General features: G+C 34.2%; 1 long non-coding RNA gene across 1 annotated transcript; it reads left to right on the top strand.

Annotated features, from left to right (window-relative positions):
* Positions 1 to 8,827: 8,827 nt before the first annotated feature.
* On the top strand, positions 8,828 to 11,049 carry LOC135449038 (uncharacterized). Its single transcript, XR_010440624.1, has 3 exons — positions 8,828 to 8,880; positions 10,598 to 10,658; positions 10,807 to 11,049. It is a non-coding gene; the product is annotated as an uncharacterized LOC135449038 (long non-coding RNA).
* The last annotated feature ends 3,837 nt before the right edge of the window (positions 11,050 to 14,886 follow it).

Here is a 14,886-nt window from a genome sequence, read left to right as displayed (position 1 = left end):
CAGTGGGTCCTGAGCCAGCGCTGGGGTAGGAGGGCACCAGCCCCACTTCCCCTCCCACCTGGAATAAGATGGATATTTGGCAGGTGTGAAGGGGGCAGCCATTGCTGATTTTTGATGTGCCTTTTGGCACTTGCATTGTACACACCTCTTTCAATGCACATTAATTTAATTTATTACAGTTGATATTTTGTTCCTTTGAACCATTTATCATCTCAGTCCTCTATGCCCATAAACTGATCTTATTGCTTGTCTGAATTTCATAGAGTATTTTAGTGGGGGAAAAGTATGTATGTCATCTATAACAAAATAAACACTTTTCTTAATCAGCAAACACTATTCATAAAGTACATTAAACAAAACATATTCTAGAACAATTTATACATTTTATATTTTGAATGTTACTAACATTTTCAAAGACTTTGAGGTGAAGTCCAACCTTAATGTAAGGAAACATTCAAAAGTAAAACTATTAAGACAACTCTAAAAACCAAAAAATATTTTAACACTAAAGATCACTTTGTATAGCTATCATAATTGTATATATTATATTTTGGGGGTTTATCATTAATATATTGTCTCTGGTAAAGTAAAAAAAATACAAAAACTTAAGAATACTGAAATTCAAAATTATGTGTGGGATGACTTGTAAAGAAAAACGTGAAGGCTAGAGATAGGTGACAACTGGTAGATGAAATTTATTCAACCTGTCAATTCTTGTAAAGACTGCATTACTGAATTTTACCAGCATATCTAACAGTGAGAGAATAGGTGAAGGCAATGAATAAATTGGAAGCTAGTTGACTAGATGATGCACTGAAATACCTACCTATGGTTCTCAAAAAAATTACTGTAAACCCTGTCTTGACACTGCAAATACAAACATAAACATTCTTTTCCAGTACAATAAGACAATCTCAAAAGATTCTGCAGCCATAAGAATACAAATTACTGTAATGTAGGATATAGATGCTTTGTTAGATAATCTAATAAAGTTAGTTGTATTTTGGAATTTGCTTTTTCTATATTTATTTCAAATGGTGGTTTTTTTTCCTCATATTTCTAAAATTATCCTTCCCAACTCAAATATGGATGATATTCAAGAAACTGTTGCCTTCCTAATTTGCCTTGTACCTAAACCTGCATTCACTTCGATAATTTACTGTCAAAACTCCTCCTATTTCAGAAAAAGGGCTGTTAGAGACCTGAAAAGAAACAAACTTTCTGTAATAAAAAAACTGCATATTTATCCTGCTCTTTGTGAAAGCAGATTAAATTCTGTCCAAGGAAGAGGTGAAAATTATTTTGCAAACTATGAGATGATACTTGCAGTATCTTGGTTTCCAGACTAAAATTCTACTCAGCAATCAGTAGGTGAAATTCATTCTGTTTGTATTTTTGTGGTTTGGTGATATAATTACAGCTGAAGTGCAGAGGAGTAATTGTTTTCAGCCCAAGAATTAATTTTACCCTATCCAAATCTTTTTTTGAAATAAAACTATTGAAACAGAGCTTTACAAAAAGCTTGGAAACAATTCCTAGCATATGTGTCTTCCTTTCTGAGAAGTGATAGGATGAATACACCAAAAGAACAACAGAAAACTTGATTCCAAATGTCTCCTGAAAATGGTTGTAAAGCTCCTTTTCAGTGCTTACCTCTGATTGAAGATAAGATGCTTTCTAAAATAAGATTTTCATCAAGATCCCATGTGATTCCTTTTCATCTCATCCCTACTGCTGCCTGTTTAATACATAAATGAATTTTCAATCAAATCTGAAATCATATAAGTCCAGAAACAGGGAAGATAATCAAAATTGTTCTTCTTTGCTTTTATTATTTGTATATCTATAACATCTTAACAGTATTAGTGTCACTGCCTAATGACTGTATTAACTATAAAGAAAAAAGATAAAGTTATGCTGCATTAATAAAATAAAGAAAAATATTCATCTGCAAGATAACATCAAGGGCAAATGTGCCACAAGTCATAAACATTATTCAACTTTGACGTGAAACCAAAAAGTTTATTATGTATGCTCCTTTATGGAATTTCACTCCTATAAAGTGTAGCAATGATTTGCAGTAAAATAGCAGTGATCTGTAATGAAAAGTGCACTGATGATGATTTAAACTCCAGCTGCAACTTCAGCTAACAGCAAGAAAACATTTTAATGGAATTTTCTATTTCTCTGAGGACAAACATTTTTGTCTTAATAAAAGATTTCTATTTTATTTCCATTTCACTCTTTGAGAAAAAGTATTCTGCTGGAGTATGTTTCCATTATGCTTCCTTCTACAAATTCCCAACATAACAATTCTAACTACCTGACTTTATGTCAGATATGTGAGGTGCAGTTTCTACACAACCATGAAAGGATGACAGGAAGGGTTTCATGCTCAATTCCAGACAGCAGTGAGACAGACTGTCTAGGATATGATGTCAGAAAGAGTGTTCACTCCAAATAAGGAAAGTGCTTCATATTGCTGCGTTCCAAGTTTTTCAAGCAGCATAAATCCCAATCTATGTGGAGTTCACATTCATGAAGCAGCTTGAAAAGCTGAAAGTGTGTCCTGGTTCAGAGCATGACCTTGGTTTATTTCTGAATTCAGAGAGAGCCATCTTAGTAAAATCAAGACCCATGATTGACAAAATCTCCTGTATATTGCAGTTAGCAAAACTGAACAGAGCTTTGGACAGTAAATGTGCAAATAAAAGGAAAAAAATACAATTATATTATCAACTTAACTGTGCACCAGATTCAACCATTTGAGATGCAAATTTCCAACTTCTGTGCTCTGAGAACAACTTGAACTCCATAAGGAATTGCTATCTCCAGTTCTAACTGAATGTATTTACCAGCTTACAGTTCAATTACAACCATCATCTTGAAAATTGAGTGATCCCTGAAGAAACTTAAAAAGATAGATGCTGGAGTACATTGGGTCATAAAGGGACTTTCTTGGTCATGGAGATCACTCCCTTGCCAGTGCTAGACAAGATAACCACATTACATAATCTATTGATCAAGTTCCATTTTGAAGGAAGTTACTTTTATGGGGTTTGTTGTTTCCTCTTGCCTCTCACCATTCTTTTGTGAGTCATCCTTCTTCACTATACCACAAAACCCAAATTTTCCAAAAGGAAATCAACTCTGTTTTCCTCTTGAAAATTTCAAACACAGCATATGCAATGATTTATCACTTGTATAATTTTAGTTTCCTTAAGCAATTGTTTTAATTTAAAAAAAAATTTTAAAAGAAAGAGGAAAATTAAAATGAGCAAAGACATTTCTGTTTAATTCTGTTTTCTGTGTCCTATTGTTATAGTTTTCTAGCACGAATTGCATATCTGTTTCAGCTCCATCTCAGAGCCCTCTTTTTCTTTAATTATTCCTGCAATACTATTTTTTAAAATGCTTATCTTTCAGCCATTATTAATTAGCAGGATAAATTACACCAAAGTTAGTTAAAATCAAAACATGAAAGATTAAAGTAATATTTTGTGGAGAGCATCAGATAGCATCTGGTTGACCTCATCGCATCCAACACAAAAAGTGATGACTTCATCCACACTTTTGCCCACAATGCAAAATTATTGCTAAAAGCTAGTTGGCTTGTAAGCCTAGGTTAGGTGCTGAAGCTCAGATTTTCCCAAACTTTCACCGGCATGTCCAACAGTAACTCCTATTGTGAGCATATCTTGTTGTCTCTCTTTTCAGGCAGGTATTTTCCATGCATAGAAAAATACTGTACAACAACTTGTTTCAATTGCAGATTTCCATTTTTGGTTGAAATGCTGAGATTTTAAAATGTAATTTTTTCTTACACTAAGACACAAAGTCAAATGTATGTCACCTATTCAGAGATCCCATTGTAAAGATGCATATACATATCTATACTTACAATAAATCTGTATAAGCGTAACAGATATAACCAGTACCTGACATTTTTAGCTTTTATACTTTCTTTGAAATACATCATCATTATAAACTATAAAACCAAGCTTCATATTTTAATATCTGAAAAAATAACATAAATTCCTATGAAATTCTAATTTCACTGAAATGTCATTTTTCACTGGAAATATTTTACTCAGTTTTAAGCTTGAATTGGGAAATTCTCAAGTGCCTGGGGGGAATAAAAACATTAATCCGTCTACACATGCAATGATACTACCATTGTAGTTGACAGATCCACCTATATTTAAATCTGCAATATCAAACATGACTTTAGACCTCAGTAGTTACACCTTCAGTACACACATGGCCTCACTCTAACCAGAATATTATTAGAGAAAACATTCAAATTTTCTCAAGCAACTCATGTGAAAAATTTCAAAATACAGGCACACCTATATCATGTACAAGCTATTTTTGAAATTTATCCCAAGAATTTTTAATATGCAGGGCATATTGCAATAAAAACATGAAACCTTTTGGTAATATTTTGAAAACAAAAATATTTATATAATCTGATTAATTAACAGTCCATGGGTATTGTTTTTTCAAGACTAGAAATCTTTAAACTTCTAAATAATTTTCATGCCTGACTGAATTATATGTCTGTCTCTATATGAAATTAAATTTAGCATAATAATCCACCAAAACTCAGTGATTTTCATGCATTAACTCAGGTAACTTTAGCAAGTTCATTCCACTGTTCTTAGAGATGGTTAATTTCAAGTGTTTTTCAAGTTAAGTTTTTGTGGCACATATGGAGAATTGCTGATTTTATGAAAATTTGTTTTGCAAATGCCAAACTCATTATGTTTGCTTTTATGTTTTTCTTCTTCTGATATTGTCTTCTAAATGTCTAAATATAGCATGCAAAAACAGGGTGTTATACTAGCCTTCTCAAAAGTTCTAACTGCAAAAAGAAAGCCTTGCTTTACAGAATAAGTTATTCTACTTGCAAAACATCTTTTTAGTCAGTATCTAGCTATAGTCCTCTTTATTATTTTTTTGTACATTTTATAGAATTCTCAGGAAAAAAAAAAGTGGAAGCAATTTCTTATCTATTTCAATGGATGACGAACAGTACATATACATGCATACTCATACAAATAAGTTATTTTGAATTCTGCTGCACACACATTTCTGTTGATGCCTCATGGATGGTCTATTTCTAGACCTAAGCACCTTTCCCACTGTGGTGGATATCACTGCCAAAAGAGAAAAAGGCAAATAGGACCTCAATATCTTCTAATTATGCAAGACCTGTTGTCTGAAATTAGACTTTTTTCAAATAACCCATCAGTACTGCAAAACAAAAATAAAAACATAAGTCTGTTTCAGCCATATGCTTTAGTGTAACAGCGTATGCAACAGTTCAAGAAACAGGGAGATATAGATAAAAAGGTAAATAAAATAATGTTACAAGCTACCACAGAAATAAATTGTCAGAAAAGCAGAAGGATTCTCAATCTTTTGATGTCATAGTAAAGATATGAGGCCAAATGTAGGTTACTGAGTTCAGTACAGAGATTAATTTAGTACAACATAATGATGTGGTCATGCTTGTTCTCAACATTAATGAGCCTAAGCTACTCAGCTACTCAGTTTATTTCCCTATTCAGATAAGAAGGGCATCTGAGTGATTAAGCTGCCCTATGTATTTGGTTTTTCCAAGTACAGCAGGATAAAACATAGTAAGATCTGAGTTATGTGCTACACCTTTTGCTCTGGGGCACTACAGCAAACTGTGAACTTCAAATTAGTGAAGAAAAAACATAAATTAATGGTATTTGAAAGAAGAACCTTAGAGAGATACTTTCCTTTTTGTATGTACTTTAATAAGTCAGCAAAGCAACTTTTAAATTGATTGGACTGTCAAGAGTCAGGCTCAACTCTGAGTGAGATCAAAAAATTACAATGAAGAAAAAATCTACTGCATTTGCTTGGATGCAGTATAGATGAAAAATGTTAATCATCTGTGGCATTTTTAAGTTTGGTTGAAAAGTTGAACAAAAGTAATGAATAATAGTAGTCTGTGTTTAAAGTGTGCGTGCAAATAAAGAAATCACAATGAAATCAAGTAAGCTGCCTACTAAGAGTGTCATTTTAATTAATACATTTTATAGGTTATTTTGTTTAAAAAATCTTTGTTAAATAGAGCCACATGATAGTAGCAAGGATGTGAAGGATGGCTCAAAGGATTTCCTCTTTGATCACACTGAAGGCTAAGACTAATTGTGAGAGGTTCCATGGGTCCCCAGGCCACAGGGTGCATCTCCACTTTGCCCAAGGCTGGACTCACTACACTGGGCAGTCTGTCTCCATTTCGTGTATAACTCGGCCAAGGTCTCTTCCAAACTCCTTGTGGTGCTCCTCTGAGTTTAAAACCTTCTTTTTATTGTACATATGGTTCCTCTATTGTCATGAGTAATTAATAGAAATTTATCAATTGCAGGAATGGAGGACACAACTCATTTGCCATAAGTTCTCTATGGATGAGCATGAAGAATTATAAGGGGTAAAAAGACCCAGACATTTGGGATAGAGCCTACCAAGAAGGATCCCTGGAGAGAATATCCACCTAAAGAAACACTTGTTTAAATGGGAGCTAGTTGATTTGCTCTGAAAGGAAGCTTGGAACTGATGTGATACGCTTGTGTAAAATAGGAGCAGGGAAGTAGCTGGATCAAGTCTGATGGCCAAATTACTTGATGATGAAGAAATAGCCAGAATCTCCCACTCAGCTGTGAAGTAGAGTTCCATTATTTTATGATGGGAAGAGAATTATCTTGAGATACAACTCTGTGTGCATCTATACTGGTGATTTTTTGCTATGGAATGGCTCTCTTTAGCCGTAGGTTTAGGTTGTAACTGTGCCTGGATTAACTGTTTGCTGAGCACTGTAGAATGTTTCTATGCACTTTCCAAGGTTTCCCTCATGGCTGAGAGTGATATTGTGCCTTACTACATCATCCAGAAATTACCACTTGCAATACAGAAAAATAACCTTCCAACATTTTGCTTTCTACATGCCTGAAGGATTTTAGCACAACAGCAAAATAACCTGGGATAGCTGTACAGAAATCTAATTAGCATTGTCAATTAGGTACAGCTGCACAACATGACCCTATAATCATGGGATTATATAAAAACTTCCTACCTTCTTCTTTGTATAGAAATAGTAGTGTAGGTGCACCCTATGTGGATACAATGTACGTTTTAACAGTATTTTAAAGGACATCATAGCTTTTAGAGTATAATGAGGAACAATAGAGACATTTTTCTTTCACCCTTAATCTATTTAGGATTTAGGATCTACAATAAGACCACCAAAACCTTTTTTTCTTCTAGTAATGCCTGTATAAAATTATCAAACTGCGCATTACATAATTTGAAATTTCTTCATATGTAAGAAAATTTTAAACAAAATTTATGTATTTTGGGAACATTATTAACACGCAAAAGTTTTAGCAAAATAGAGAACAAAGGTATTCTTCACAGAAAGATACCCATTAATAAAGATTTAGTAAAACCCATGGTTTTACATTCTGGCAGAAAATCTACTGGTTGCTGTGCTAGTTTTCCCCATGCCCTGAATCTGAGGCAGTGTTGGGAAGACTAATTCTGTCAAGGATTTGGCATAGTTAGTAAACTGGCTTTACAGAATACAGGCTGGACAGCGTCAGTCTAGGGCTGTCAGGGCTTCAAGCCATGTTGCCATACTCCCACCTGACAAATAATCCTATCCTCTTTATTCTCTTTTCTTTCTTTAGCAAACAGATGGTGTTGGTGCCTCACTGTGTCCAAAAATAGTTTCTAACTTTGCAACCAATTGTAGTTTCTTCACACTCAAATGCGTTTCATCTCAGCCCTTTGCTCTCTATTTCAGCACTTATTCAGTGTTCAGCTAATGGTGAGTTTACAGCTCATTCCTTTATGCATTTCTTTTTTTTTTTTTTTTGCTTGGGTGCATATAGCCTAAAAAAATCCTAAGTGAATACAGCCCTACAAATTGAGTGACAAAAACTGTCAGCTAGATATTAAGTTCCTGTATGCAATAAAAAAGAAATCTTATCATAAACTTGCTACAACAGCAGAGAGTCTGATCTTCAGCCATGAGCCCCTGTACTATATTGCCCTATATAAAGACATGAGATAGCAACAAAAGAGAAGCACTTTAGCCATCTTGATATTCAATGAATGGGCTAACTGCTTTTGTGGAATTGCACTGTTCTTCAATGTGTTACCTTTATCAAACCAAGACCCGCATAAAAATGAAATGTCAGACTCCAATACAGTTCTAGTCAGCCATACAGTTTATCTTCTTGTCCCCTGATAGAGTTCACAAATTTAATAACTGTCCTTTATCCTTGTCTCAGTTCTCTTTCAGCTTTCTATTTGACTTTCCTTCTGTCCTGACTTGCAGGAAATTCTTCATCCTCCTCTCCTATAGTAATCAGAATAGAAGGAACAGAAAACATACCATTGCCATGATGAAGAGTATGAGGGGTTATCAAATCACTGTGATGGTCAGAGAAAAACATGTTCATTGTTATTCTACCACATACAGTTTACCTATTTAGACAGTAGTTGACTAAAGTAACTGAATAATTTAAACTGAAAAGGTTATTAAGAATCTTAGTCATGGTGTTTCACATCTTGTATGGAAAAAAGTATCATTTATTCTTAATAAAAAATAGTAGGATTACTTGGAAGAATCTGCTGATAACATTATCAAAATTATTTTTCAGCTGATTAGAAAGCATAATGATGAATTTTGCCCTTTTGTTTTGGTTTCTGTGACTATAATTAAGAATGACTCCTCAGGTCTCCGGATGGTCTGTAAATGACAATTATACTGGTTTTTGCTTCTTCCAGGACATTCACAAATGAGAATAAACTGAACTTGCATTTTCCTCTGAATTGAAGGTACTAAAAGAAAAATTGCTAAACCAATCTGCTACAATGTCAACTATGTGGAGATAGCTTCTGTGGAGATACATGGAAGCACTAAAGCCTTAAAATGCTCAGCGAGGTTCATGTGTGAAACAGCAGCCTGCTCCTTTACAGCTGTGAACTCTCAACTCAAATTTTCTTCCTCCTAGCTGGTACAGCGCAGCGTTTTGGAATCAGTGTGAGAATGATGCTGATAACACAACACACTGATGTTTCAGCTGTTGCCACGTAGTGCTTACCCTGCCTAGGTCAAGTTCCTCTCAGGTTCCCATACTCTGCCAGTGAGTAGCTTCACAAGAAGCTAGAGCACAGCGTGGCAGGACAGCTGACCCAAACCTACCAAAACGGTGTTCCGTATCACAGAACATCATATCCAATAAATCAGCTTGGGTAATTTGGCCAGGAGTCAATCACTGTCAATCAATCAATGTCTGCCTGGGAACAATCACTGTCTCGGAACAAGTTGGGGATCAGTCAGGGGGTGGTGAGCAATTGTTTTGTGTATCACTGGCTTTTTACCCTTAAGTTTTATTTCTCTCCCTCTTTTTGTTATCTCCCTTTACATTACTATTATCCTTATTATTTATAATTATCAATTATTATGATACTATTTTACTTCATTTCAATTATAAAACTGATCTTATTTTAATCCATGGATTTTCCAATTCTCCTCTCCAATCCACCTGGTGCAAGTGAGGAATGAGAAAGTGTCTGCATGGGGTTAAATCACCACACTACTCATTTTCATAGGTCTTGAAAATAGAGAAATCTTGTATCTCCGTGCAGTTAGGAAGAGGAGCCATTGATAAAAGAACAGATGCATAGGATATGCTGAACTATCTGGCTAAATAAAAACCTCCCAGTGTAAAGAAAAAAACCAAGTAGATGTGGGCAGGTTGCACTCTGAGGAGATAAGTGAAATTAATCAATCAACACAATACTGTCTTAAACTGAAGGCAAACTGTTGAAAATTGAACTACCAGCTAGAGTGGGGTAAGGGATGTTGAGGCTGCTGTAAAATGTCACCATCCTTTTGTAGCTGAAGTGAAAAGCAACATCTGATCATCTAAATAGCAACTTCCCTTTCTGTCAAGTTGAGCATTGTTTTAAATTTCTGATCCAGAAATAGTTGCTGTAAAGTTTTGCCACCAGTTGCTAATTTTTGATATTCTAGGATTAATTTTTTTTGACAGACACTTTTTAATTTACTTATTTTCAAGTTTTAATAATTTTGATTGCTGTAAAAAAATAATTAAATATATCTTTGAGAAAATTATTTGTATTGTGAAACAGCCTACTCAATATTGCATATAAATATACATCATATATATAATTTTGTATATAAAAATTTACTAGAATTTCATAAAAAATTTTTTCCCCAAATTCAACTGACTTCTAATAATTCCTGAAGTCAATTTCCATCCAAGGAAACATCAATTCATAAGAGGCTGACTCTCATTAGGAATACTTTTGTAATATTTCCTGCTCCTAGCATGAGTTCAGAGAAAGCATGTTCATGCTGTTATTCTAGGAGGCTATTGAAATACAAAGACTGGATAAATTTGGTGTAACATCACTGCTCAAACAAATTGGATTTTGTATTTATTTTAGCTGTCATTAGAGAGCTAACATAAAAGAGGGACATCATATTATTCTAAAATTAGTCATAATTAAACAATTTTCTTTGCAGATACCACAAATTACATGGAACAGTTGCTTTGAGGAAAGAAAAAGTCTACTATGGGAAAAAGGTAGATTTCTAGTTAAGGTGTTTCATATAATTTTCAGAAGATTTCTTTTTAAATCATACCTCTCTTAGAAGCTTCCTGTGTGACCTTAGGCAAGCTGTTTAATTTCTCTGAGCTTCTTTTCTCATGTAAAATGTTTTCTCTCTCACAGCATCCTTTTTCATCACCATGGAAGTGATGGAAATCATCCTAACTGTGCGAACTCGCAAGAATGTGCCAACATGTCTGGCAGAAATAATAGCATTTAACTGAAGGGGGAAACAGAAGACACACTGGCATTTCCACTGCTAGCAAATATGCTATCACTTTCCCTAATAATTACTTCAGGTTGCACATGGTTGACATTTACAACAAGAAACAAAACAGCAATCAAAAGCAAATACCATGAAAGATACAAACCTAAAATAATAAGATAACTTGGATCACAGTATTTACTGAAAATATTGATTCATTTCTTGGAATATTCTTTGTATAAAAGATATATTTAATTATCTCATTAGTGTGGCAATCTGATTTTCTTATTAATAAAAGTAACTTATGAAAATTACTAGATCAATGTATTTTCTTCTTGTTTTTAATTTGCTGTAAAATATGTGAAATATCAATAAAGTTTTTTCCAGTAGATCCTAATGTCATCTTGTTTGGGACTCAAGGCACAATAGTGAAAGGATAAATGCCCTTACAAAGAACATAGGTGAGGTAGCTGCAGTCAATGTCATAAATATGTTTTCAAACATGAGTAGAAGTCAATTAAGTCAGAAAAACATTTACATCATAAAAGTTTGTACCCAGGTTTGCACATACATTTGGATTTTGCATCATTTACATCTTCTGCCACTGTCACGGAGAAAGAGCAAGAGCATTGTTACATGCCCAGGAGGAGCCTTCTTGCTTGTGCTTTGTGTGCCCATAACCTCAGTGGACCCTGGAACCCAAAAGATTCTCCTTGTGCTGCCACATGCTCAATGCAGATGGCATCTTCAGAGAGTGTGTTGGCAGACACACACAAACCCATATTTACCGAGTGCAAACAATGTTTTTTAAGAGTTTGTAAGTCAGCCAAAGGCAAATGTCTTTCACACAGATAACAAAATAGTTCTCTGACCTCATGTTGATACTCTCCATTTCTCCAGCTCCCCAACTGAAAGTCCTCGATTAAAGTATGAAAAGGTTCCTTTACCCAAATGATGTTATTTTTTTCATAAAGATGATTTTTTTTCTATTTCCAAAGAATAGCTGCTCTGTTGTAGCTGGAATTTAAGTTACGTTCAATACTCAGCCAAAAATATCAGTTTCAATTCAAGAAACACACTGTAAATTTAACTTGCAAATATAAATTCAAATGTAAATATTTAAGAATTTGCAAACAGCTTCAGTAGGCATTGTCCCTAATACATTCTAGTTCTTTGCAACAAGCTTCAAAAGTGTCAAGTGAATGCTGTCCATGGTTTGTTCAGATTGAGGATCTGGCTCAACACACTTAAAAGTGATGCATGATAAAATTTCAAAGCAATATGTAATCCTTCCATAAAATAAATACCTGAAGTAACCTCTTGATCCTATTTTGTTTTATGATTGTTCTTTTCAAAACCAACATATCTGCATGTTGTTTATAAAGTATATTAAATATATATTTTATTCAAACAAACATTTTACAGGCAAATGGATAAACTTACACTCATATATCTCAGTTATACCTGTGCCAGTAACTATTTCCAACAAGCATCTTCATGAAGGCTTCTTATTTAGATAAGCCACCAGTGAAGAGTAAACAAACAATCTAACAAACATTAAACAGCATCATAACTCCAGACTGATTATTCTGTTACTCAGCTGTTGCATCTGTGGGTTTTGATTATCTCAGTTTAGAAATATGCAATCTATAGCGAATACTTTTTCTTCTGAGGAAAAAAAAAGTTCAATATACTCTTCAGTCCTTACTAAAATTGCAACAGCTTTGGCTAAGACAGGACTCAAACACAATATTGTGATTAAATGCACTTTTTCTTACCTTATTCTCTACTTCTCAAAATGTTGTAATGTTTGCTAGAGAAAAAAATCTTTTTATTATGTTGTAGCATGTAGATCTACATGCTGAAAATTTTAGAATTTAATATTGTTGCTTCAACATATGAATCTCTACCTTACTTTGAGCATATGCTGTATATTCTATTCACATCTTGTGATAACAGATTCTCATAACTTTTATGTCAAGCACACATGAACATTATTTTAGTGTATGAAAGTAAAAAGCTGAAATGTGTACATTTTTAACCAGATAACCATATTTTATATGTATTTCTTTGAAAACATGGGCCCAACAATGTCAAATTGTAACATTTCTACCAAAATTGTCAGTCATTTCAAGTTCTCAAACAATATCTATTAGAAAAAAAAATCATTGGGAAGAAAGAATGACAAAATAAATATGCCATGTCTCATCTACAGTACAGATAAATCTATTTTCAAACATTTTCATTGATTTTCTAGGTGAGCTTGCTTAAGTTAGCTAATGGCATGTTTCCCGTCAGAAGTATCAAAATGGGGAGTTGAAATGGAAAGCAAATTGTCTTTTTACTGGAAATAAACTAAAAAATAATCCTTATTTGGTAAACTTGGGTTTGAGCAAGTAACATTTATCAGTGGAACAATATTCAATCCGAACAGCCCACAAAACATATTACAGTTTATTACATAAACATACACAATTTCAGTTGTGTTTCAGACGTATTTACTCCAAGCAATTTATCTGTGTCATTATATATACCTTACTGCTCTCAGGATTAGTACAGTGTAGAACGATACAGAGATTCCTTCCTAAAATCAACAGTGGAATAAACATTGGCATGGTTGTCCAACAGGATGAGCCACATGATATCACACAGCATCGCAGCCTCCTCTGCTGGGCAGCTACACAACCAGACCAAAGGCAGCCTCCAACAATCCAGGACCCCTTCCTGTCTTCCCTGTCTTCCTTTATGGTCCAAGACATGGACCCGAATCTAAAAGCTAGTTTTCTGGTTTCTCTGGCTTCACTTTCTGGATGAGTACAACACCCAAATAACTTCTTTTTCATCTGAAGTACGTTTCTCAACATATTTTTACAGAGCTGAGAAAATTGTAAGATGTAGCTGAAATAGTCATTACTGTATCTCAGAATGGTCACGGTAACTAAAGGTGGAAAACACTTATCACATCTGCGGTTTCACTTTCCTGCACTATAGTAAGTTCTAGAGAAAATATGCCAGTCCCTACTCAAGTGCAGATACTTTTCATCTCCTAGGTGTTATCCAAAGACCTAAAAGAAATAAAGTGAAAAAAAAACAACTGAAAGAGAAGCTTTTTAGTTCATGGTTCTGAGAGCAGTGAATGTTAGATGGGCAGTCTTGCTGCAGGTTAAAACCTCCAAAGCTTTCTCCATAGTTGAAAGGGAAGAGCACTCTCTTTCAATGTAGTCAGCCTAACTGTAAGAGTTCCCCATAAATACATAATAAATTTCTCTCAGCTGTGCAAGTCTTTTAGAAAAGTGTATGATAGTATCCAGTCACAAATTACTGGGTAGTCTTTTTTAAATAATTACATTCCTGCGGGATAAAAGAAGCTCCACAATACAGGTCAAGCTAGGTGATATTAAGTTCCTTTGTAAATGCCATTGAAGAGGAATATAGCCAGATTTAAATAGAATAACATTCAGAGAGCAAAAATGAAATATAAAATTAAATATAAGCCCATTTCATAAACATTACATTAAAACGAACCAGATTTCATGGAGGAAGCTGCAGAGATGCTGATATAGCCCATCATCATCAATGTAAAACAATTAGCTAATACCATAAAGCTGAAAGAATAATGTTTCATTTAAAATGCTCTGAAATAAATATTTCAGTGTGGCAGTCATGATGGCACATATTCAAATACACAGCAGATTTTTTTTGACATGTGCAAAGCCTGAGAGCCTGATTTTGTGTGGTAATGACTGCATACATATTTGATAGGATAAAAACAATCAATTTGCTTCAAATATATTGATACTAAGTAATTAAGTAGCTCCAATAATTCATTGACAGATGCAAATGTTGATGATTGTGCTTTAACATCAAGATTTACATCACTGCGATCCATACCAGAAAAGAGAAAAAGATTGTGAACAGTTGGCTTTAAATACCCATGCTCTTTTCAAACAAATAAATAATCGCAAGGCGTATCTATCCTTCCTGTGTATTACATGGGA

Source organism: Zonotrichia leucophrys, chromosome 5, assembly GCF_028769735.1.
Source record: "Zonotrichia leucophrys gambelii isolate GWCS_2022_RI chromosome 5, RI_Zleu_2.0, whole genome shotgun sequence".
Lineage (NCBI taxonomy): Eukaryota > Metazoa > Chordata > Aves > Passeriformes > Passerellidae > Zonotrichia > Zonotrichia leucophrys.
The sequence above is the reverse complement of the archived record's forward strand: the minus strand, read 5'-3'. Positions and strand labels throughout refer to the sequence as shown.